Source organism: Myxocyprinus asiaticus, chromosome 36 (genome assembly GCF_019703515.2).
Source record: "Myxocyprinus asiaticus isolate MX2 ecotype Aquarium Trade chromosome 36, UBuf_Myxa_2, whole genome shotgun sequence".
Lineage (NCBI taxonomy): Eukaryota > Metazoa > Chordata > Actinopteri > Cypriniformes > Catostomidae > Myxocyprinus > Myxocyprinus asiaticus.
The window spans coordinates 26231469-26256979 of NC_059379.1; the positions used below are offsets into that span (position 1 = coordinate 26231469).

The following is a 25511-nucleotide window of genomic DNA, read 5'->3' on the forward strand; positions in this document are numbered from 1 at the left end:
GTCATAAGGAGGAATAGGTACTTCATTTACAACACAACAAGTTTGTTAAAACAAAATATAAATGTGATATGGTTGAATTGTCAGCGTGTGAAAACACAGGCCTGTGGGATGTCTTTCTTTGACCGAAGGGTCAAAGGCGTGTGATGTGCAAGATGCATGTAGACATTTTGTTTGTTGCTCTCTGTTTTGTGGAGTCTCCAGTTGCTTTGCAGATCCTCCAGGGGTTTATCTTTTTGAGTTACTGCCCATAAATTCCTATGTGTTGAAGTAACAATATTGTTTTGTCTCAAGTTTTCTTGAAACTCTAACAGAGGACTCAAAGGGTTCTGCAGATGATGAATATTGCTGAAGGTTTTTAGGATGGAGTTATTTTAGGATGTGGAGTTCTCTTTGTTTTTATTAAATGCTCTAATGGGTTACTTTGATAAAATGAGTTTGAATTGAGAAGTGAAGGCAAAAATTTTATGAGGCACCAAACCAGGAATTTAGATTTCTGTGCACACCATCCATGTCTAGATTCTAGACCCCATCTAAAGGGGCTAAATCCTTCTTGACTTCAAAATTAGGGGGTAGAGTGAGTATTGAACTGACTATATCTCACACCAAAAACAAGGAATATATAGACCAATATAGACCCAAACATCTCATATACGACTTGGGGCTGAGCCCTCCTTAAGACAAAAATCCAACAGTTACTCTTGTTGACACGCCAGCAACGTTTATAATGTACAGTTTTTTGCCACATCACTAAGAACATATTCTTTTTTTAAGAGCTTGACACTGCAATGTCACTTGACCACTTCCCCCTGCCTAGAGTGAAATACAGCTCTGACATTTCCCTCTTATCTCTGTCTCTGAATACAAACACATACAATACACACACCAACAGGCAGGCGCAAATACTGTATGGCTGCATATTGAGGGAGTTTCTCGTCAGTGGGATCCAAATTGTGAGTTTCATGCTACGGTTTATTCATTTAAAGCTTTCAATTATTAGTTTTAAATCAGGCATGAATATTTCTGAAATAACATTTTGAATGGTCCTGTTTGCCATTTGGGTTTCTACTGGTAATGTTGTTCTCTTATAAACTGTGCTACCACACAATGATCAACATGAAATATGGAGTTTAATTATGCAGTTGCAGGACTCAATGGCAAAACATCTGTTTCCCCGAACTGTATGAATTGTATCAAGATTGAATCTGTATTGTGTGAGGCACTGTCAATTAATTTTTACATTCATACCATGCATAGCAATACTGATTATTTGAGGGAGTATCTGGGAGTATCTGTTTTTGCTGTGGCCGTAAAGCTGTTGAGAATTATACAGTTCATGAGCACTGCATTGACAAAATTGCAGAAAGGAGTATGGTCTGACCACAACATTAATTGGGGTTAGACCAACAATCATGCTACGGTCCAAAACATTGAGATCACATTTTTTCCCCATTCTGATGGTTGATGTGAGCATTAACTGAAGCTCCTGAGGTGAATCTGCATGATTTTATGCACTGAACTGCTGCCACACAATTGGCTGATTATATAATTGCATGGATGATTGTTGGTGCCAGGCAGGCTGGTTTGAGTATTTCTGTAACTGCTAATCTCCTGGGATTTTCACCCACAACAGTCCCTAGAATTTACTCTAAATGGTGCCAAAAACAAAAAAACATCCAATGAGGGGCAGTTCTGCGGATGGAAACGCCTTGTTGATGAGAGAGGTCAACAGAGAACAGTCTATGGTAACTCAGATAACCACTCTGTACAATTGTGGTGAGAAAAATAGCATCAGAATGCTATTCTGCGATGCGGGTTGGTGCTGTTTTAACACACAAGGGGGACCTGCACGATATTATGCAGTAGATACTGTGTAAATTGTCTTCTTTACATTCTGAATTTTTTCAGATAATGCACTAACATGCTATACACGGCCATAATATGCACCGATTACACTCTGTTATTGTAATTTACGATGACAATGATACTACTGCAAAGATGGGTGTATAAAAGAGTGTTAATGGGTAGAATACAGTCAAAAGAATGATGATAGGCATATCTTACTTTGGGCAGATGTGTGAATGACTTTTGCTGCAGAAGGCACATGAGTGAAGCAGCATATCAAACAACAGAGTGAAGGGGGCACTTAAGAGTATTTGAGTAGATTTAATTCCTTCTGTAGAATAATGAAAAAAAAAATGCATGACATGGTCTTGGAAAATGTCTCTACTTGAGCAATCATACTGATCTAGGTACATTTTTACTAGCTCACTAATAACTCTGTACGCTGATGTGTTGATGTTGACTGATCTTAACTGACTGAATGGGAATTAGCTGTCAGCCTCAAAGTAGGTGGAGCTCCAGGTCACACCTACCGATGACGTGGACCAATGGCGGTGAGAAGGTGTTTAGCAGCTGGGAAGAAGTTTTCCTGAAAGTTCGCTGTTACAAACTACCAAAAACAAATTTAAAAACACCTTTATTTTGGCCAGATTGTTTTCTAAATGACATCACACCTGTTTGTTCTTTGATTTTGTAGGAATTATGCAGAAGTCTTAAAGATGTCTATTGTGGTTATCATCAGTGAAATCCTCATGGTGATCTCATAGTTATGCATCAACCAATGTTAAGCAAGGGGGTCCATTGGTGTAAGGTGCAGGAGCAGGAGGCAGAAGCCCAGGGGCCGGAGCCACAAGGGGCAGAGCCGCAGGAGTCTTAGAGGTCAGGGCAGCTGTGGGTGCAGAAGTCAAGGCACTAGGGGACTCAGGGAGCGAGGCACTATGGATCAAGGCAGCAGGGAACTCAGAGGGCTCAGGGCGCAGGGAAGTGGAGAATTCAAGGGGTAGAGCCATGGAAGACTCGAGGGGAGGAGCCATGGAAGACTCGTTTGTCGCTGGGGGCTGGACAGGCTCGTCGACAGCCACAGGGAACTGGACAGGCTCGTCGACAGCCTCAGGGAACTTGACAGGCTCGTTGACAGCCTCAGGGAACTGGACAGGCTCGTCAACAGCCTCAGGGAATGGGACAGAGTCAATGTCTGCAGGGAACAGTTCAGGCTCGTCGACAGCCACAGGGAACTGGACAAGCTCGTTGACAGCGGATCTGGGACGACTAAGGCTTCAGGCGCTGGCTTTGGGATGGCCGAGGCTTCAGGCGCTGGCTTTGGGACGGCCGAGGCTTCAGGCGCTGGCTCTGGGACAGCCGAGGCTTCAGGCGCTGGCTCTGGGATGGCCGAGGCTTCAGGCGCTGGCTCTAGGAAGGCACTGACCATGGACCGTGGCAGGCGTGGGCGCCGGCTCGTGGACCATGGCAGACGTGGGCGTGGGTGTCGGCTCGTGGACCATGGGAGGTGTGAGCACGTCTTGTGGACCGTGGGAGGTGTGGGCGCTAGCAGGTGGACCGTGGGAGGCGTGGTTTCTGGCAGTGGCAGGCGTGGCCGCTGGCTCAAGGACCGTGGCAGGCATGGGTGCTAGCTCGTGGGCCGTGGCAGGCATGGGCGCTGGCTCGTGGAAGGCATGGGCGCTAGCACATGGGCCGTGGCAGGCATGGGCGCTGGCTTGTGGAAGGCGTGGGTGCTAGCTCATGGGCCGTGGCAGGCGTGGGCGCTGGCTTGTGGACCGTGACAGGCGTGGGTGCTGGCACGTGGGCCGTGGCAGGCATGGGCGCTGGCTCGTGGGCCACACACAGCAGGGAGAAAACCAACGTGGTCTCATAGTGAAAACATGACTCTATATAAATTTTTGCAAAAATTGTTATATATGTCTCCAGGTACAATTCCCTTAAGTTTTCAGGAGAAATGAACACTATAGGTGCTACAACAACTGCATGTTTTCTTCTCTTTCACTCAAATCATGACTTTAATGGCTGATTATGACTTTATAAATACATATTTTTCTCTCTATTATTCTAACCCAGCTATTTTATATCCACACACTTTTACTCAAACAGATCTTTTGAAAAACATTACATTTTAATGCTTGTATTACAGATTCACCTACATAGATATGCAACGGTAGCCAGCTGGTATGTGATAGCTGTGCGGAATGAGTAAAAACGTACTAACCTGGCCTCAAGAGGCACACTAGCGACTGACGCTAGAGGCTGTAGCCTTTAGCCTCCTTGTTAGTGCGCTGACACCAACATGATCCAGGTTGTGGGATATGCCTTTATTCTCGAAAATGTTGACTGAATTCAACACAATGGCAGTACATAGTGACTTACTTTATAATTGTATTTATTTATCACACATTTTGCACATATACAGTGAAATTCTTTTTTTTCACATATCCCAGCTAAGCTGGGGTCTGAGTGCTGGGTCAGCCATGATATGGCACCCCTAGAGCAGATAGGGTCAAGGGCCTTGCTCAAGGGCCCAACAGTGGCATCTTGGCAGTGCTGGGGCTTGAACCCCCAACCTTCTGATCAGTAACCCAGAGCCTTAGCTGCTGAGCCTCCACTGCCCCAACATTTTAATGTTTAATAAAGCACTTAAAAGTGTCATAAAAGTAGTTCATGCAACTTGTTTGTCAAGGCATTTGATCAGTTTATATGGGATGATGAACAGAGTGCAGTTTAAGTCCTTACTCACCCTCAATTCAAATCAAATCATTTAAAAAGTCCATGAACAACACTGAAATCCAATATGGCGGCTATGTTGAAACATCATACCTCATTTGTTCTTGCATGTTTCGTGACCAAACTTCATGACATCATGTCGAAAGAACCAATGAGGAACCAGTTAATACATTTCAATGTTTGATTTTAAGGACACTATTGTTTATGTATTGTTGCAACTAAATGTCTAATATTAAACCTGGGTCCTGAAGCAAAACCAATTGAGAACCACTGATATAGAGATAAAGAGTAATCCACTCCATAACTTTGTCCATATTAGTCCATATTTGTTTATCTGTTCCAGTTTGATCTGCATGTGGGAATCATGGTCGAAAACATTGTGCCTTTTAAGAGCTAGATATGTGATATAATCTGATGTTTCTAGCGTTTGTGTAGTCAAGAGGACCTGATCAAAACATCATAAATTATTTGCAACAAAGACTAGCTTAATTGCTTTGACCGCAGACCTCTTGACTGTCCATGACTCATTTTACCCCTGTACGTTTCTGGCAGTTCTCTCGGCTTAAGTACAATGTCCATTGCTGACCACTAGGATTAATAACAGTTGTGGCAACAAATGACTGCATGGTTCAGAGGCTTAGGTGATATTTCTTGTTGAATGCCACTTGGTTCCTTTGTGGTTGTGGCTAAATGATTCACAGTGCCAAGGAGATAATTCAACAACTGTTTTGCTCTGTTCTGTTGGTTTCTGAGTATCTCAGTGTCAAAAAGGAAACGGTTCAGAGAGGAGGCCTTAAGGTTATCATTGAAGACAAAATCATCCTACAGGTATTGGTAAACACACATTTTATACATAAATGTTGCATTTGCCATAACTCTTTTCCAGTGGTGGGCCATGCATTTAAAGTCTAGGCCTTCAGTGTGATTCATGCCATTAAGAAAACACAGTTTCACAATGAATAAGACACCCTGTGCCTTTGGGCATCATACATTATGTCGCAGCTAACTAGTAATACCAATTGACATTTTAAAAACACATCCACGAATGAAAGCCAGAACTTGAAACGACACTTAATGCTCAAGCAAGCCTAATTTTAACTGCAGCATGACTGTTTTGTGAAATGAAAGTCTCCCGAACAGACATTCAAGAATCATAATTTTTCATATGAATCTACCAAGGTGGTCTATAATACCTGGAAAAATCTATCTAATAATATTTGCAATTTAAATGTTGCTTGCAATAAATTATCTAATAATATTTGCGATTTAAATGTTTCTTGCAATAAATTTCGTTTCGTCAGGGTACACGGTTATGCTGCATTCCATTCAAGTTGACAGCCGACTCCTCAGACATCTTGATCTTATGCTTTTCACTCTTGAATTATGAACATTACTTAAAGCTTGATTGCGTCACTCAAGGCCAGCTAGAAGGCCTCGACTGGGACATATCCTGAAGATCACACCCACCAAGAACAAATAAATAAATCTGATTGGCTGATGAATCTGACAGTCTGACTTTAGTTGCTATTCATTTGCACTGTTGAGGGATTCGTTGGAAATTCTGAAGGCCTGAGGGGGTGGAGCTCAGACTCGCACTGCTTCAGCTAACGAGCTCAGCTTCGGGCATGCGATTTCTGAAACAGTTGTCACACTTTGCTTGTAAGCATCAAGGAATAAATTCTGACTGGATAAACTTTTTGTTTTTCTCTATTTGTTTGTAGATTAATTAAGAGTGGAAAGCGATTAAAAATACATAAAGGTGATTGAGAATGAAAGATAAAAATGTTGAAAAATATGTATTTATTTGGCATGATAGGCCAGGTGAGGTTTCAGGCGCTGGCTCTGGGAAGACACTGACCATGGACCATGGCAAGCGTGGGCACCGGCTCGTGGACCGTGGCAGGCGTGGGTGTCGGCTCGTGGACTGTGGGAGGCGTGGGCGCTAGCAGGTGGACCGTGGGAGGCGTGGGCGCTGGCAGTGGCAGGCGTGGCAGCTGGCTCGAGGACCGTGGCAGGCATGGGCGCTAGCTCGTGGAAGGCATGGGCGCTAGCTTGTGGGCCGTGGCAGGCGTGGGCGCTGGCTCGTGGACTGTGGCAGGCATGGGCGCTGGCTCATGGAAGGTGTGGGCGCTAGCTCGTGGGCCGTGGCAGGCGTGGGCACTGGCAGGTGGGCCACACACAACAGGGAGAAAACCAACGTGGTCTCTTAGTGAAAACATGACTCTATATACATTTTTGCAAAAATTTTTATATATATATATGTTGGAAACTACATATCCAAAAGCAGAACTTTTGCTATGTTTTCTTATTTCCTTGAAACAGTCTGCACTAACTTTCTGCATACTGTACATAAGAGTTTCTACACATTTTACTCTGTTTTTCTGTGTAATTTCTGTACAATCGGTCACAGAGACTGTTGCACCATTATTTAAATCAATACTTAGCAGGTAACGTTTGCAGAGCAGCTCCCTGTGCTATACTTGTAGCCAGTCCCCTCTTACTCCAGCTGCTATATCTGTCTGCATGATAGAAATAAGATGATCTGTGTGGTGGATTGCCCATTAAAAATGTCTCTCCATGATTACAACAATATTACTATAGTAAAATCATGGTTAACTTTACCTGGATCAAACCTTTATCCCAACTCCCTGATCTTCACCGTGGCCAAATCACTGAGAGGAAATCCACCTTTATTTAAATTCTTATTTAATAATATAAGAGGTATTAAAGAAAATATTAAGAGTGGAGACAAGAAACAGGATGGGAAAAAGAGGGACAAAAGGTGGAATTGAAAAAAGCACATCAACAACATCATTACCGGTTACACCCCACACCACTGAAGTGACAGTAGGGGTGCAGTTTGTCTTCAATTTCTGTGTTTCCACCAGACTTTTGGGGAGCAAATAGCTGCACTGTGTGGCAGGTATTTATACCTGGTGCAATAATCACTCTGGATCACTAAATAGAATGCACCTGGCACATAATATTTCTCTACTGATATGTAGTTAAAGTTTATCTTTTTATATATATAACATTTTCATAATTTTGAGATGTTTCTATAGCTATGTTTCGATCCACGTTTTTTTATGCACATTTTGGGAAATCGCATAAAAACTGGTGGATGGAAACACCAAGATGTGAATAAAAAATGTATACACTCGCTTGAGGTGGATACCTTTTTTAATCGATAAGAAGAAATGTGCATAAACTATGATGGAAACACATTTACCAAATAAACTTCTATAGAACATATTAGGAATAAAAGATGTGCATCAAAAAAAGTAATGTGACTGAATAACTTGTTCAGAACTGGTCTAACCAGCAGACCAACCATCACATCTGAAATGTTGCTCAGGTCAGGCCTGGATGTAAAATGCAGCTTTATTTGCACATTGTTTTTGCAAAAATATGGTTTTTCGTATAACTATTCGCAACTTGGATGGAAACATAGCTTATGAAACTTTCGGCTCATGTGTTGGCTCGTGTGCTCTTCAGGACTTGCGTCACAAGTGCAATGCTCTATCAAATAAGCTACTGTACAATTTGATCTAATCTGTCATATTACTCGGGATTTGTGTGAAAGGAAATTAAAGTTGTTGTTGTAGCATCTCTAGAGTTAATTTCTCCAGGAAACTGCTGTGATACATACAACGAGCCACATAGAAACAAATTGCAGTAATGTAAGTATAGTAATGTGTTTCTATTATTTATTTATTTTCTAGGGTGTGGGGCGGTTGGGGGGTCTTCATGCCTGATCTCGCCTAGAGCACCATGCGAATCGGGACTGCTACTGTTTATTTGATGGTTTAGTTAACCAGATCTGCTGGCATGGAGACTTGTTACAGCTTAACACACCAGCAGTTCTAAGAGTGTTTTAATAAAGACTGTGTGAACAGCACTTTGTTATGGCTGTGATCTGTGATTGGTTATAATTAGAGACAGAGTCCAGTACTAACATTTGCAACATTTGCCCTAGCGGCCACTAGAGGTCGCCCCCGTGTTCTTTCTATCTTTGTCAGTTGTTAAACCTGTATGGAAGTTTGGTGTGTTCTTCTGTTATGTTTTGAGTTACATGTGTTTAGTTTTATGAATAAAAGCCTGCACTTAGATCCTCCTTCTCACACCTCGTTCCTACAGATATTACAGAACAACTGACCCTTACTATGGATCTAGCGGCTTTTCATCTATTTGATCTCAAACAGGGAGAGGGGACCACAGAGCAGTTCTGTGGTCTCGCCCAGGTTCTCAGTTGGGGAGCTACTGAATTCAAGGACTGTTATCAGTTCTGACTCAACGAGCCAGTGAAGTCATGTCTGCCAGGAGGCAGATGTGATCTTTCGTTAGTTGAATTCACTGACTATGCTTTGAGGCGTGCATTCTCCCCTTACACTGTGGGGTATGGCAGTAATCCCATGCCGCTACCAGCACCCACACCTGCCACGGTCAATGAGCCAGTGCCCACGTCTACCACGGTCAACGAGCCAGCGGCCACGCCTGCCACGGTCAACGAGCCAGCGGCCATGCCTGCCACGGTCAAAGAGCCAGCGGCCATGCCTGCCATGATCAATGAGCCAGCGGCCATGCCTGCCACGGTCAATGAGCCAGCGGCCACGCCTGCCACGATCAACAAGCCTACGCCCACGCCTGCCACGGTCAACGAGCCAGTGCCCACACCAGCCATGGTCAACGTGCCAGTGCCTGAAGCCTCGTCCGTCCCAGAGCCAGCATCCTCATCCACTGAGGCCATTCCCACAGCAGTGCCCCCAGCCGTCTGGAAGAGGAGGAGAAGGGCCCCAGTTGCTGCCAGTGTTCATGGCCACGGCGGCCATTCCCCTGTCACTGCCAGTGTTCATGGCCACGGAGGCCATTCTCCTGTCACTGTCAGTGCTCATGGCCATGGAGGCCATTCCCCTGTCACTGTCAGTGCCCATGGCCACAGAGGCCGTTCCCTTGTCACTGTCAGTGCCCACGGCCACGGAGGTTGTTCCCATGTCACTGCCAGTGCCCACGACCATGGAGGCTGTTCCCCTGTCACTGCCTGTGCTCACAACCACGGAGGTCATTCCCCTCTCACTGCCAGTGCCCACGGCAATGCAGGTCGTTTCCCTGTCGCTGCTAGCACTCCCTCTCACGGAGGCCATTTCACAGCTCCTGAACACAGTGAACATCGACGTCGATCTATTTCTCTGTCCCCTGGGCCTCTGCCTCCTGTGGCTCCGCCTCTTGACCCTCCATGAGTTCTGTCCTGGTCTCCTGACCCTCCGCCAGTTCCCTTCTTGGAGCTGCCTCCCAAACCACCGGAACTTGTTCCCTTCCTGGAGCTACCTCCCAAACTACCGGACCTTGTTCCCTTCCTGGAGATGCCTCCCAAACCGCCGGACCCTGTTCCCTTCCTTGAGCCACCTCTCAAACCTCCAGACCCCACTCACTTCCTGGAACCACTACCCTGGCCTCCTTGGTCTCCTGACCATCCACCTGATCTGCCCTGGCCTGCCTGGTCTCCTGGTTCATGTCGGTCTTTGGACTCCCCATTCGCTTCACCCTGGCTGCCTGGTCTGTTTTGTCCTCTCGTTTCCCCTGTGCTTTCTTGGTCTTCCGGTTCCATGATGTCCTGCTCTTCCCATGAATGTTTTTTTTTTTTTTTTTTTTTTTATTGTATGTTTAGAATTGCCAGGATTTGGGGGCATGGGTAGCTCAGCGAGTATTGATGCTGACTACCACCCCTGGAGTCGTGAGTTTGAATCCAGGGCATGCTGAGTGACTCCAGCCGGGTCTCCTAAGCAACCAAATTGGCCAGGTTGCTAAGGAGGGTAGATTCACATGGGGTAACCTCCTCGTGGTTGTGATTAGGGGTTCTCGCTCTCAATGGGGTGCGTGGTAAGTTGTGTGTGGATCACGGAGAGTAGCATGAGTCTCCACATGCTGTGAGTCTCCGCAGTGTCATGCATAATGAGCCACGTGATAAGATGCGCTGACTGACTGTCTTAAAAGCGGAGGCAGCTGAGACTTGTCCTCCGCCACCCGGATTGAAGTGGGTAACCATGCCACCATGAGGATCTACTAAGTAGAGGGAATTGGGCATTCCAAATTGGGAGAAAGGGGGATAAAAAAAAAAGAATTGCCATGAGTTGCTCCTTAAAGGGAGTGTGGGGGAGGGGGGGTGGTGATCTTCTGTTATGTTTTGAGTACGTGTGTGTGGCGAGAAGGGCGGGGCCGAGCACCGTCTGGGCAGAGCGAGGCCGGGAAGATAAGTGGTGAATGAGGTCCACCTGTGTGCCACACCGGTCTCTTGTTCCAGTGAGGGACAGCAGGAGTATTTAAGGAGAGGAGACAGCGGCAGATGAGAGAAAGACACATGAAGCTGTCTGTCTGTGTGTTAGTGTCGTTTATGTGCAATATGTGCAAGTGCAAATAACATTGTGTGACATTACACTGTAGTGTGTTAAAGTTTGTCTGTTGAAGCCATCTGGTGCATGCTTGTAAACAGTCGCTGTCATCAGAAAGCGGTTTAGAAAAATATTAAATACACCACTTTGTGGTAATTTCACACTAAACTGTTTGGTAGCTCTTATCACATGGGAACAAGCATGCTTATCTGATGATATCAGTCTATGCAAGCAAGAGCACAGTTTCCAAAGTATTCCAAAAGTCAGTATTTTTTTAAAGTTTTAAATTTTTAGTATAGTTTCATACTATAAACATGACTATAGCAGACTTTTAACCATAAATTGCTCAAATTTGACTCTTTGTGCAAGCATTTTTACTTGCTCTTTCATAAAGCTGTTAAGCAAGAAATTGATAAAAGAAAATCTATGATGACAGCTTGTTATCTTTGTCGTTCTATGCAATAAAATGTTGGAAAAGTGCTTTAAGAGATCAAATGCTCAGGCTACATGTAGAATACATAAGCATGAAAGGTAATCGCATTGAACTCTGTTTACAATGAATATAGCAGACACTGACAGCCTCAAAGCTGGCAAAGTCCAACTTCATTTCCTACTGGTTATTCAGCAGTCTAATTTTCTAAGTCAAAACAAGTACTCATATTGCATAATGGACCCTGGCATGTGAATCCATATATTGAGTCTCCTGTGAACTGTGAGACTGGCAGTCCTTCCTCCTATCAAAAGGGTGAGCTGATGCCATTGGTATCTGGGTGACAGCACTTATGTGAACTTGATGACAAAAATTATGTGAACGGTTTTATCGTGCTGTTTATCATGAATATTAGAGCAATCACACCAGCTATTAGGCTACTTGGCTACAAAACGTTGTTTACATGGCTATGGCTGAAACCAGGATTGATGAATGTTGATAGCATTTCAAATCCAAATACACAAAGCTAACACTGAAAAAAGCCATGGGAGATGTTTTTGTTTGGGGCTTCGTCTTAAAAGTAAAGTGTGTAATTTCTGCACTAACCAGAATTGCAAAGATAATGACACACATTCTCAAACATATTTCTCAAACACTCACCTCTCACCTTTTCCATTGTTTGGATAAACAGACGGACCCACCCCAAACTCACGCCAATGCAGTAGCATTAGACAGACATGTTTGGGTGGGTGGGCCAAGAGAAATGATCAATTGTTTGAGACCTGTACACTTTTTATTGATTTAATTATTTTATTATTATTATTATTATTATTATTATTATGTTTTTGAAGTTTTGCTAATTGTTTCGAGGGGCATATGTAGGACAATAAGCTTGAAGAATATGTCAAGATTGATCAACAATATTCATGTTTGAGTACATTCAGATATTTTTTTATTTTATTTTCAAGCATAACATATTGAATGCTAGGAGGCCTTGTGGCTGAAAACAAATATTAATTATTATATGGGAATTTGGGGGATTTACCCTTGACGTGTTTGAAAATTTAAAAACAGAATGAACATTTTAACTATAGAATGGACCAATATTTTTTTCCTAGCGCAATTTGCTGGCATGTCTTTTGACGGGTGAAAATGACAGATAAAAGTGATGGTTATGGATATTGTCGCTATGTCTCTGCTATGGTTTACTGTCAATAAAACAACTTTATTTTACTAATAATGTCACTGCGTCCCAACTCTACTCTCATTAAAGTAGGGGAGAAATGATGCTGCTGCAATACAGATATAGAGAAAAAGCATAAAGGAATCAGGTTCTGAGGTAGAGAAAACATATTCTGAGCTATAGTCTGACCATTTCCCTAAGTTATGATGTAAAATTCATAACAATACATTCACGCATATGATAATTAGATTTTATTTTAGTTGTAGGGGAAAAAAGAGACCAGAGTTTAAAATTCTTAGGAGTTTTCAGAGCATATTTTATCATCCAAACTAATTTATTTCAGTGTGCTTAAATGCTGTCACCAGCTGCTTTTGGAGCAACTAATAGAAGTTATGAATAATAAAATTCATAATTAATTCATGCATATGATGTTATTAATTAACATTTTTTTATCTTAAAATTAAATTAAAGTGGATGGAGTTTAAAAGTTTTTGGAGTTTTGAGAGCATTTTAACATCCAAATGTATTTAATTGAGCATCTTGTGTCAACTCAATCTTGTTTTGATGAACAGGTTAGAAGTTATTTCAATATATACCCTAAAAACAATTCATAGTAATCAATTCACATATATGACATTTGTTACACATATTTTATTAGACAGGGGAAAATAAAGTGGTTGGAGCTGCTGCAGCATACAGGATGCCCATCAATTGAACGTGCATCTCATCACCGCATCACCGTAACTGTAAATAACTTCGTAATAATGAAAGCGATCTAGTTTTGTTTTTTGAGCTGCTATTGTTTTGAAAGCTTTGATGCTGACATTATGTAGCCCAACAGCGTCTGATGTTAGCGGTTTGTGGTTCGAGGCCAGCAAGCTTTTGGTGGACCAGGGGCATTAGACAACAATTTGGTGGGCCTTAATGCTAATAGTGGTATCGTCCCACCCTTGGCTACACCAGTGTGCAACTGGTTGATTTATATACTCAAGAAAACAGAGCAATGTTTTGATTGTTTGTGGTTGCACCACAGAGCCACAGTGTTTACACATTTTTGGAGAAAATTGATGAGCGACTTACATATAATTGACTCTGCACATTAAAATGGTATAGGAAAAAGTATTTAAACATAAAAAAATAAACACTTCACCTTTAACTATCAGATATACTCTTCATCCAATAAAAAAGATTTTTCTTTCTTTTTTCTTAATTGCAGTGGATGTCATAACTATAAATCGGGGGTGTTTTTTTTGTACCTCTAGTTAAAATTTATAATATTGGATACAAAATTGTACCATAAGGACCTATTGTACATTTATATGTTTTATTCCTCTGGAAAAAAAAAAAAAAAAAAGCCTTTTTGTCTCCTTAAGGCTACAAATTTGTAACATACCCAAAACAAGGGTACCGTTCCATTGATGGCATTGTACCTTAAACAGTACCTTTTTTTTTTTTTTTTTATCCCCTTTTCTCCCAATTTGGAATGCCCAATTCCCACTACTTAGTAGGACCTCGTGGTGGCGCGGTTACTCACCTCAACCCAGGTGGTGGAGGACAAGTCTCAGTTGCCTCCGCTTCTGAGACCGCCAATCCACGCATTTTATCATGTGGCTAGTTGTGCATGACATCGCGGAGACTCCACATGTGGAGGCTCATGCTACTCTCCGCGATCCACGCACAACTTACCACGTGCTCCATTGAGAGCGAGAACCCCTAATCGCAACCACGAGGAGGTTACCCCATGTGACTCTACCTTCCCTAGCAACCGGGCCAATTTGGTTGCTTAGGAGTCTTGGCTGGAGTCACTCAGCATGCCCTGGATTCGAACTTGTGACTCCAGGGGTGGTAGTCAGCGTCAAGACTCACTGAGCTACCCAGGCCCTAAACAGTACCTTTTTATTCTGAGAGTGTACAAATAGAACCATTTCCCAGATCTATGCTCATTTTTGCAGTTATAGTAAAGGTCAGCTGGTCTTTGCAATGTCTATGCAAAATGATTCTTGTTTCAAACTCTGTGGTGTCAGGAGACGCACAACAGTGACCCAGCACCAGTAAATTCCCCTCTGGAAATCTCTCTGGATTCTCTATATCTGTTTTTATTTACATATCTCACATTCTCCCGTTTCTTAATTGTTAACATCAGATTACATAGGAATCGACAGTAACCTCCTTCCTCAGCTTGAAATGTAACCGAATGGGTTAAGGAACTGACGACACCTCAGAACAAATTGCAGGATGACTGTTAACTTGAAGCTCTGGCTGAACGTTAAAGAGAGCTCATAGTTGTCTGCTCATTTATCATCAGTAAAGAAAACTAAACTGTATCTTCAAAATGTACAACCTTTTCCATTGAATATAGGTTGTATATGTCAACATTTCTATATAGGACATATGTGTATATATCACAAATAAAATACAGAAGACTTTGGGAGCATACACAGATGAAACAGTAGAAGGGTAAAAAAAGATCTGATTATAAAACTTGCCTGTTTCCAGTGATCATAAAGCATTTGACAGTAATCTAAACACATATACACAGTGTACAATATTTAGCTTTGTTGTCCAGAGAAGAAAACCATTCCTCGGGAGTGGTTTATAGTAAGAGAATACAGGATAAACAGGTGGAACATTCCGATGTTCTCAGCTGGAGAAAGAAAGCAAGTGCCTTTGCATTTGTCAGGTAGTAGCTAAACTAGATTTAGTGGAAACATGATTTGTGATTCAGAGGCCTTTGGATGCAGATGGAGTATCTGTTTGAAGATTCATAGCGGAGGGATTGACTCAAGTTTGCTTTGACAGCCATGCATTACATCTCATGTTCAATAGCTCACAAAGTCACTGATGGAAAATCATGTCAGACTCGTTGCTGTGTAATGTAAGGTCAACACAGAGGATCCCACTGTAATGTGCTGTGTAGACAACAGCCCCACCTTCAAAAAGTTATTGAGGGCTGAGGGTTACCCTGCCACTTGATTTGATGTACAGTATCATGGAACATCATCAAAAACAAAGTGCAGATGTTCATCAGCAAGGGCTAGAGGAGAGTAATGCAATTCAGGTGGTGGGAGAAAGATATGTGTCGAAGATCCATGGGAAAGGGGCTGACAGGAGGAAGGAGATATAGCCAGTGCTGTACCACAGCATAAAGCATTGGCTGAGCAATAAATCCACATACTCAAAAGTGGATTTTACTATACTAAATTAACTTGAAGTTAAAAACAGCATCTTGCAGATTAGCTGTGGGGCCTCAGATGCATATTGCACACATAAATAACTAGAGCTTTTCCAAATTTACAAGCTCCATTCCAATTGGCTGTCTTTTATGCAATTTCTGGGACTCTAGCTAAACAGACTTTTATCAGTCTGCTGGTAAATGAAGTTTTGTAGATCATGCCACATGTTCCCTGGTTTTCTGGCCGCGTGTCTGCTAGCGCGACATGCCAGCTCAACTCGAGGCCTGCGCAGAGGCATAGCCGATGGAGTGCGAGCAGCAGGCCAATCTTTGGTTGTGTCTTTCGCCCTCCACTGACTTGGTTTGACATTCACCTGATGAATTTGCACACTAGAGTTTGTGTCACAGCCCCAAGGCCCACACCACAATTTTTTTTGGTGCGGTGGATGAGGATGGCAGCCTTGGATTCGGAAGAGTTTACTGTTGGTCAGGCCGAGGCCTTGCCTCCCAGTGGTCAGGTTTCCAGACTCTTGGTGACTTACAAAGAGTTATTCAAAGACTTTACATGTGCAGTGGAAAAGCTGCACCTGGATTGGCCGAATGAGACCCAGTTAGAAGAATTAAAGTCCATCCTGGATGACTGTTTTCTAGCGAGCCAATGTGCAACAATGCCTCGCAGGGTACTTCCCTTTTCTCTATTTGGCAAGGCTTACTAATCCTTCGGCCTTGGGTTTTTGTAATGTATGTCGAGTGGCAGAGCATGGATAAACTTGCTTCAGGCCAAGTAGTTTTGGCTTTGCACACTCTAGAGGTTTTGCAAACCTACCAAGCCCATTTCATGAGGGATTTATATGAGGGAGTTGGACTTGATGCAGAGGTTGTCACGGTGTTATGCTGTGATGAAGAGGAGGGTCGGGCCGGGCTGTGAATGTGCATGCCCAGCCCCCAATCGGGCTAATAAGCCGAGGAGAAGGATAAAGATGAGCCGGATGTGGCAGTTCGAGAGAGAGAGAGCCACACGCAGCTGCCGTGTGTGTGTTTACAGTATGTTTGTGTCTTAGTTTTGCCAACCTGGGGGGGATAGTGGAGGGAGACAGGGGGAGTATGAGGGACAGACAAGGGGACCATGGATGGGGTTTGGGTGGGGCTTCTCCCCACTTCTGGGGAGCCGGAACTGAGTGGGACTGGGAGGGATGGGAGGGGGGAAGAGTGACACACAGGGGGTGGAGAGAGAGCAGAGATAGAAGAGCGAGAAGAAAAAACACTGCATAAACACACACATGGCAGCTGTGTGTGGCTCTCTCTCTCTCGAACTGCCGCATCCAGTTCGTCTTTATCCCTCTCCTCGGCTGATTAGCCCGATTGGGGGCCGGACGTGCACACTCACAGCCCAGCCCCACCCTCCTCCTCCTCGTCACATATGCCAAGCCTTGGATTTGGGCTACCAAACATCTGTTGGATGGAACATGGAGGGGCTGAACATCAATTTTGGCTTATTCTCATAGAAATCCATGAGAGTGTCTCATAAAAAAAAACTCTCTAGCAACTGGGCCAATTTGGTTGCTTAGGGGACCTGGCTGGAGTCATTCAGCATGCCCTGGATTTGAACTCGTGACTCCAGAGGTGGTAGTCAGCGTCTTTACTCGCTGAGCTACCCAGGCCCCCCAATTTCACCATTATTAACGGTTGAAAGCTCTGCAACCATTATCAAAATATACAGTAGTTCAGTTTCCCCTGCAGCTTGCGCTGGGGAGCAAGCGCTGATAACTCTCAGCTTGAGTTTTGTCTCTGCCTCCATGGACAAAGGTCTCAGGGTACTCATAATAAACTTAATGTACAACAAGCACAAGTAAACAAAACACACTGTTATAAACACCACAATCTGTCCCCCCATTATAAATGCAGGGGCCGTTGTGAAAGACCAGTTTGTTCCCAAGTCCCTCCATGTTCACACACTCCTCCACATTCAAAATACCAGAAAAGAGAATGTGTGAATGAGCTGTCCTGCTGTAGCATTATTCTGTCTTGCAGAAAGGTATAATAAAGAAGATTTCCCCTTCTCATAGAGAGAGAGAGAGAGAGTTTTTTTTACAGCCATTATTTCCTAGTTCCAAAAAAAAAAAAAAAAAAAAGACAATTACATCCCATTCTGTATCTGAGATGTTTGAATTTCACTCTAATGAAATGTTTATTCAGGATGCTGACACATTCAGAGAGAGCTTTCAGATTCACATTCAGATTGTGCAAAGCAAGGGAAATGAAATGCATGGATGCAGTTCTGGCACTTTTGAGGCTCCAGGGTATCTGCATTTTGAACTACCTCAATGATTGGCCCACTCAGAGAGTTTGGCTGCCCAACACCAAGATGTCGTTCTCAGCCATTTGGACAGTTTAGGGCTGAAAGTCAACCTAGACAAGGCCAAGGCAACAAACTCTCTTTCTAGGTGTGGAACTGGACTCACTGGCAATGTGGGCGTGCCTGTCTCTAGCTCACGTTCAGTCATTATGCCAGTGTATAGCAATGTTCAGAGAAGGATGTGTTCTCCTGGCAAGAGCGCTTCACAGGCTGTTGGGGCTTATAATTGCACCATCCGCTATCATTTTCCTGGGCATGTTGCTTGTGAGGCCTTTCCAGTGTTGGATGAAATCCATAAAGTGATTTCAACCGCTTAGGCAAGTGTATCATCCCTTCAAAGTGACGTGTGGATTTTGCCAAGCTCTGTTGCAGAGGAAACAGGCCCACTTTCTGATGTTAGGCGCTCTGTTGGGACAGGTTTGATGCTGCAAAAGTGGTGAACACAGACACCTCCTATGTGGGTTGGGAGGGTTGTGTATGAAGGTTGTCCAGCTTGTGGAGTGTAGATGGGCCAGTGGCTAGATTAGCATACAAATTGCCTGGAAATATTGGTGGTGCTGTTAGAACTGAGATTTTCCTTCCAGAGATTCAAGGAAGTCATGTCCTCAACTGGTCAGACAACAGAACATTGGCATCATTTAAGAGGGTTGGTGATTTGCATGCCCTGTCGATCAATCCATCGTGTATGGACTTTGCATCAGGTTTATTAAGAGTAGTGTCGAGACCTCGTTTGGGGTTTTTACCCAAGGCCGTTTCTACACTGTTCCGCTCACAGGTTATTACTTTGAAGTCCTTCTCTCCTCCCCCATTTTAGTTGGATGAGAGTTAGAGGTTGCATACACTGTACCCTGTTAGGGCTTTGTGAGTTTATGTTGACCATACTAGCCAATAGTGTATGTGAAAACATCTGTTTGTATGCTTTGGTGCCCACAACAGAGTTTTTTCGGTCACTAAGCAGAGGCTGTCTCATTGGCTTGTTGACGCAATTTCGAGTGCTTTTGGGGCACACAGTTTGCTTTCGCCTTTAGGCATTCAGGCTCATCCTATGAGGAGTGTGGCATCATTGTGAGCTTTGGCTATAGGTGCGTCCATGTAGGGTGTTTGTATGAAGGCAGGTTGGTCCTCTCTGCATACTTTTGTCCGATTTTATCATCTGGACAAGGGTTTAGCTCCTGCTTCCCATGTTCTCTCTGTCAGAACAGGGGTAAACTTATAGTTCTTATATGCTTTGTCCACTTGTGCACTGCTATATGCTTCCCACACGGGCTGATACCAATGGCAGCTACTGTTCGCATGGCATTATGGTATATTGTTCCACATTGCGTCAGCCGACGCAACGTTGAGTGATCTACAAAAGGGAATGTCTTGGTTATGTATGTAACCCTGGTTCTCTGAGTAGGAATGAGACACTGCATCAGAAAATCTGAGTGATGATGCTGGAGCGAGCGCTTATAAGGAGCCCATGATGTAGCTCCTTGGCGGTGTCAAATAAGAATCATAAGCCAATAAATTAGCATGCTTGTATAAGGGCTTCAGACCACATGACCACTTGCGTGATACCCATTGCATCAGCCGATGCAGTGTCTCATTTCCTACTCAGGGAACCAGGATTACATACATAACCAAGATGTTTACAAGTTCCAGCACTGCTGCGCTGAGCGCATCTGAGGAGGAACTCATTGCTAGATGTGACAGAATTTTTGAGGATTATGGCATCATATCTTTGAAAGATTTTCACATATTCACCTTTAGTAAATTATACATTATATTTTAAGAGTTTTGGCCACCTTGCAAAGTAATTGTAGCCAGCCACCTAATTCATATTCATTAGCCAAGCTGATAAGGCTTATAATGTGACCTGTTTCAGATCGTTTCTACGTCTTTGTTTGTAACACTTAGTAAGACTTTTGCAACCATTTTTCCTAACAGTGTGATTAAACTTTGCAAGAGGTCACACTGGTGTGACTATAAAGTTTTTCCGACTCTCTGATTATGCACTGTTGTTTTTTGTTGCGTATGAGAAATAGCAAACGTTCCAAAAGCAAAATGAAAAAGCTCTACCCGGATCAGTCACCGTGGCTCAATGGACAGATCAGCACAGAGCACGTGTGTTTACACATGGACTGGTCTCGAGCTCTCACTCGTGCAGATCATCATAAATAGCGCTGAGAGAAGCGTGGGCTGGATCACGGATTCGGTATTGATTATTTGTTTAAAACCTCTATGAAATCCCTTATTGTACTGGTGCTTGAACTAGTTTAAAAAATTTTGTCCAACATAAAAAAGGTGTTAATGTTTTACAGATTACTTCTGTAATATCAGTAAAATTACAAAATATCAAAATCAGTGATTTACTTTCAAGAAGGCATTTCAATAGGACAAAAAAAATCATTTTTATTGGAAATTTACTTATTTGTAATATTATTAGTTTTTGTCCATATAATTTAAATTTTATTGACACTACAGAGTCTACAGATTGTCTCACCAGCATCTGAGTGCCACCGGTGCCACCAACACAGGTGCTGGTGTGACCATCTGTAGAACTGGATGGCACAGGTGCTACAGCTCTCAAATATTAGTCTGGGCAGTTATCCTTGAGAACACCTTTATATTCCACTTTGTTTTCAGAGTTATATCTGATTTCATGTCATTTTTATTTGTATAGTGCTTTTCACAACATTCATCGTTTCAAAGCAGCTTTACAGAAAATCTTGCTTTAACAGAAAATGAAACTGTAATATCCATAAAGTCTTAAGAGTCAACATTGTGTATCCCCAAATGTTATTAAAATGTATGTATATATATATATATATATATATATATATATATATATATATATATATATATATATATATATATATATATTCTGTCATTTGCTAAAAAAAATGTAATACACTTTATTTCAATCAATAATTTTCAGTAACTTGTGGCAGCCAGACATATTTGGAATTCCTCAAATGTGCAATTACAAAAATCTGGAGCACATTAATTATAACAAGGTCAGTGCATTTTAGTGAACCGAACTCTGAGTACATCTGTTAAAAGAACCGATCTGAGACCACTGAAAACACTGTATCATGAGCCTAATGTGTGCTATGAGTATGTGTAATATGCTACAGACACTGAGAGACAGAAACCATGATCTCGGACTAAATACGAAAATTTGTATAGCCCTGCCTTATGCTTATAGTGAAAAGTATTGCTATGCAAGACAAGGCCTAGAATGGCTCAAAGTGATACAAGCAAAATGGTGAGAGGATAACTAATCCTCAGTATTCCTTAATACTTTTTTTATGGTTACATAAATAGGTCAGCCATATTTTATATACAGTATATAGCCTACTGTATACGTGTACATATATTGTATATATATGTCTATTGTATATATATGTCTATATATATATATATATATATATATATATATATATATATATATATATATATATACACACACACTACCGGTCAAAAGTTTTGAAACACTTGAAAGACTGAAATGTTTCTCATGATCTTAAAAATATTTTGATCTGAAGGCGTATGCTTAAATGTTTGAAATTAGTTTTGAAGACAAAAATATAATTGTGCCACCATATTAATTTATTTCATTATAAAACTAAAATGTAATAAAAAAATTTTTTAAAAAGTTTTTGAAATTGATGACTTGAAAAGCATCCAATAAGTGCCCCACATAGATGGGAACTCCTTAAATACTGTTTAAAAAGCATCCCAGGGTGATACCTCAAGAAGTTGGTGAGAAAATGTCAAGAGTACATGTCTGCAAATTCTAGGCAAAGGGTGACTACTTTGAAGATGCTAAAATATAACACAGTTTTGATTTATTTTGGATTTTGTTTAGTCACAACATAATTCCCATAGTTCCATTTATGTTATTCCATAGTTTTGATGACTTTACTATTATTCTAAAATGTGAAAAAAAATTATAATAAAGAATGAGTAAGTGTTTCAAAACTTTTGACCGGTAGTATATATATATATATATATATATATATATATATATATATATATATATATATGAAAAAAGTCATTTTTGATCAAATCTAGACAGGCCCCATTTCCAGCAGCCATCACTCCAACAACTTATCCTTGAGTAATCATGCTAAATCACTTGCCATTATATCAAACACAGCTGAAAGCTATTTGGTTCATTAAATGAAGCTTAACATTGTCATTGTGTTTGTTTATGAGTTGCCACAGTATGCAATAGACTGGCATGTCTTATGGTAAATATTAGGTAAAAAATTTCAAAAAAGAAACAGCTATCTCTAGAAACTCGTCAGTCAAACATTGTTTTGAGGAATGAAGGCTATACAATGCTTGAAACTGCCAAAAAACTGAAGATTTCATACAAAGGTGTACACTACAGTCTTCAAAGACAAAAGACAACTGGCTCTAACAAGGACTGAAAGAGATGTGGAAGGCCCAGATAGAACTAAACAAGAGGATAAGTACATAGTTTGACTCTAGTTTGAGAAATAGACACCTCACATGTCCTCAACTGACAGCTTCATTGAATTCTACCCACTCAACACCAGCTTCATGTACAACAGTAAAGAGAAGACTCAGGGGTGCAGGCCTTATGGGAAGAATTGCAAAGAAAAAAAAATCACTTTTGAAACAGAAAAACAAAAAGAAAAGGTTAGAGTGGGCAAAGAAACACAGACATTGGACAACAGATAATTGGAAAAGAGTGTTATGGATCTTAACCCCATTGAGCTTTTGTGGGATCAGCTAGACTGTAAGGTGCATGAGAAGTGCCCGACAAGACAGCCACATCTATGGCAAGTTCTACAGGAAGCATGGGGTGAAATGTCACCTGAGTATCTGGACAAACTGACAGCTAGAATGCCAAGGAACTGTAAAGCTGTCATTGCTGCATGTGGAGGATTCTTTGATGAGAACTCTTTGAAGTAGTTTAAGTTGTAATTGTAATAATTAAATTGTAATAGTATTTTTTTCACATTATTATTGTCCTGACTATACATTGTGTTCAGCTGAATGCCATTTGGTGAATAAAAGTACTAATTTCTTTCCATAAGACAAAATCTGTACATTATTCCAAACATTTGGACACCAGTGTGTGTGTACATACAAACATATATATATATATATATATATATATATATATATATATATATATATATATATATACACGTATTTACAGTATATGTACACATTATGAAAAATTGGTATAATAAAATTGTAGAAACTAGTGGCGTTAAACGATGGAAACCATAGCCTAGTTCATGAGAAGCTAGTCAATTTGTGCAAGTGCCACTAATGTCACATGCATTGTAGTAGAACATGCCCGCAAAGCACATATAGAGCTCTGTTTGTTAGTGCATTAGCCACTGATCTCCACCTGGTCGTCTAATGGTTAGAGGAGACCTGGAGAGGCCTTCAAGCCACAGTGTCTGGCACCCGCTGTGAAATTTGGTGGACAATCGGATATGATCTGGGGGTGCTTCAGCAAGGCTAGAATCGGGTAGAATTGTCTTTGTGACGCATGCATCAAGCCACATACAAGGTAATCCTGGAAGAAAGTGGAGTGGAGTGGCATAAAGTCATCCATCAGCAATGTGAAAGACTGGCAGAGAGTATGCCAAGACGCATGAAAGCTGTGACTAAAAATCAGGGTTATTCCGCCAAATATTGATTTCTGAACTTTTCCTAAGTTAAAACATTAGTATTGTGTTGTTTAAAAATGAATATGAACTTATTTTCTTTGCATTATTCGAGGTCTGAAAACATGGCATCTCTTTTTGTTATTTTGACCAGTTGTCATTTTCTGCACATAAATGCTCTAAATGACAATATTTTTATTTGGAATTTGGGAGAAATGTTGTCAGTACTTTATAGAATAAAACAAAAATTTTAATTTTACTCAAACACATACCTACAAATAGTACATCCAGAGAAACTGATAATTTTGCAGTGGTCTCTTAATTTTTTACAGAGTTGTATATATACAGTATAATGAATTAAAGAATAAATAAATAAATAATACATCTTTTTTCAAAGTTCAGCCAGATCTCCTTAAAATGTTAAAGGACAGTCCTGTGTACAAAGAACAGTCAGGGTCTTTTAGAATTAGACTCTGGCCCCAGCATGGTTAGTCCATTTGTTTTATCATATCTTTTGTAGCTATCTACATCCATTTTTTATTCTGATCTTCCATAAAAACATAAATAATTGACTCAGCAAGGCATGCTTTAAAAGCTTGCTTGCCCATTAAAAAGAAGATTTGGCATAAAATCTGTCAATTTCCACATTTTATCTGGTCTCTCTTGTAGGGCTCAATGTATCTGGGCAAGAACTGCCCACCCAAGTTGCCTCGCAAGCTATGACAATCCGGGACTCTTGTCCTGCCAGCATATCTTGAGCGACCTCAAAGTAAATACACTCCTTTTCTAGGGATGCATGGAAACTTATTATTACACCAGATGACTGAACCATTCACTTCTTTGGATGACAAATTTAGAATCCACTTGCACAGCACAACAATGAGTTATTGAGCAATTATGAATAACTAAATAACTCAAAAGGAACAACATGACCAACTGCTACATTCTCAGATTCAAAAGAAAGATTCGGCCTTCAGCAGAGAGGAAGTTGAACTGATGCTTAAAGGGATAGTTCTGTCATTATTTTCTCACTTGTTCCACCTGTATGACTTTCTTCCATGGAACACAAAAGGAGAAACTTTGAAGGATGCACTGGTCGTTTTTTCCTTGCAAATGCAAAGAATGGGAACTGGAGTTTTCAAGCTTCAAAAAGGACCATTAAAGTGTCATAAAAGCAGTCCACATGACTTGTGCATTAAATAAGTCTTCTGTAGCCATATTAGATGTCTGCAACCCAGTCCGACAGCACCCGAGAACCCGACTGGTTTCGGGCCAGTTTTTCAAGTAGGATTTCGGGTTCAGTTCGGGTTTGTAATTAATGAAAAAATAAACAGGCCTACCAAACTTATTTTGCGCAATCGCTCTCACTCACAGACACGCGAACAGATGAGTTAGGGGCCGTTCACACCGAATGTGTTTTTGCGCGTGTCTGTTCTATTTCCCCATTGTTTTCCTATGTAAACACATGCTGGACAAATGTCTTTGACTGTTGCACCGCGTCTCGCTGTTTCGTCAGTGTTTCGTGCAGGACCGCACATTTTAAACACCATCAAATTTTTTTTTTTTTTTTTAAACGCATGTCTAAACACCTGCAATCTGTTTCATTTGTTGTGCTGTGTCTAAAGTGTGTATAAACAGTAAGGCAATGTTTTTTTTTCCCTTCTGCTCTAATGTACTGAGGGGTTGCCGTGCCTTGTTAAAACTGTATATGTTTACAGTTTCAATATTGTTATGAATGTTGCATAAATGCTTACATAAAATACAGCCTATTGC

General features: G+C 41.6%; 1 protein-coding gene across 5 annotated transcripts in view; it reads left to right on the forward strand.

Moving 5' to 3' along the window:
• Positions 1-854: 854 nt before the first annotated feature.
• LOC127427498 (myocardin-like) overlaps positions 855-25511 on the forward strand; it is a 212819-nt gene continuing 188162 nt past the window's right edge. For all 5 annotated transcript variants that reach the window (XM_051675148.1, XM_051675152.1, XM_051675155.1 and 2 more), the window contains exon 1: positions 855-950. The gene's annotated coding sequence lies outside the window, so the exon portion shown is untranslated. The remainder of the gene's footprint in view (positions 951-25511) is intronic.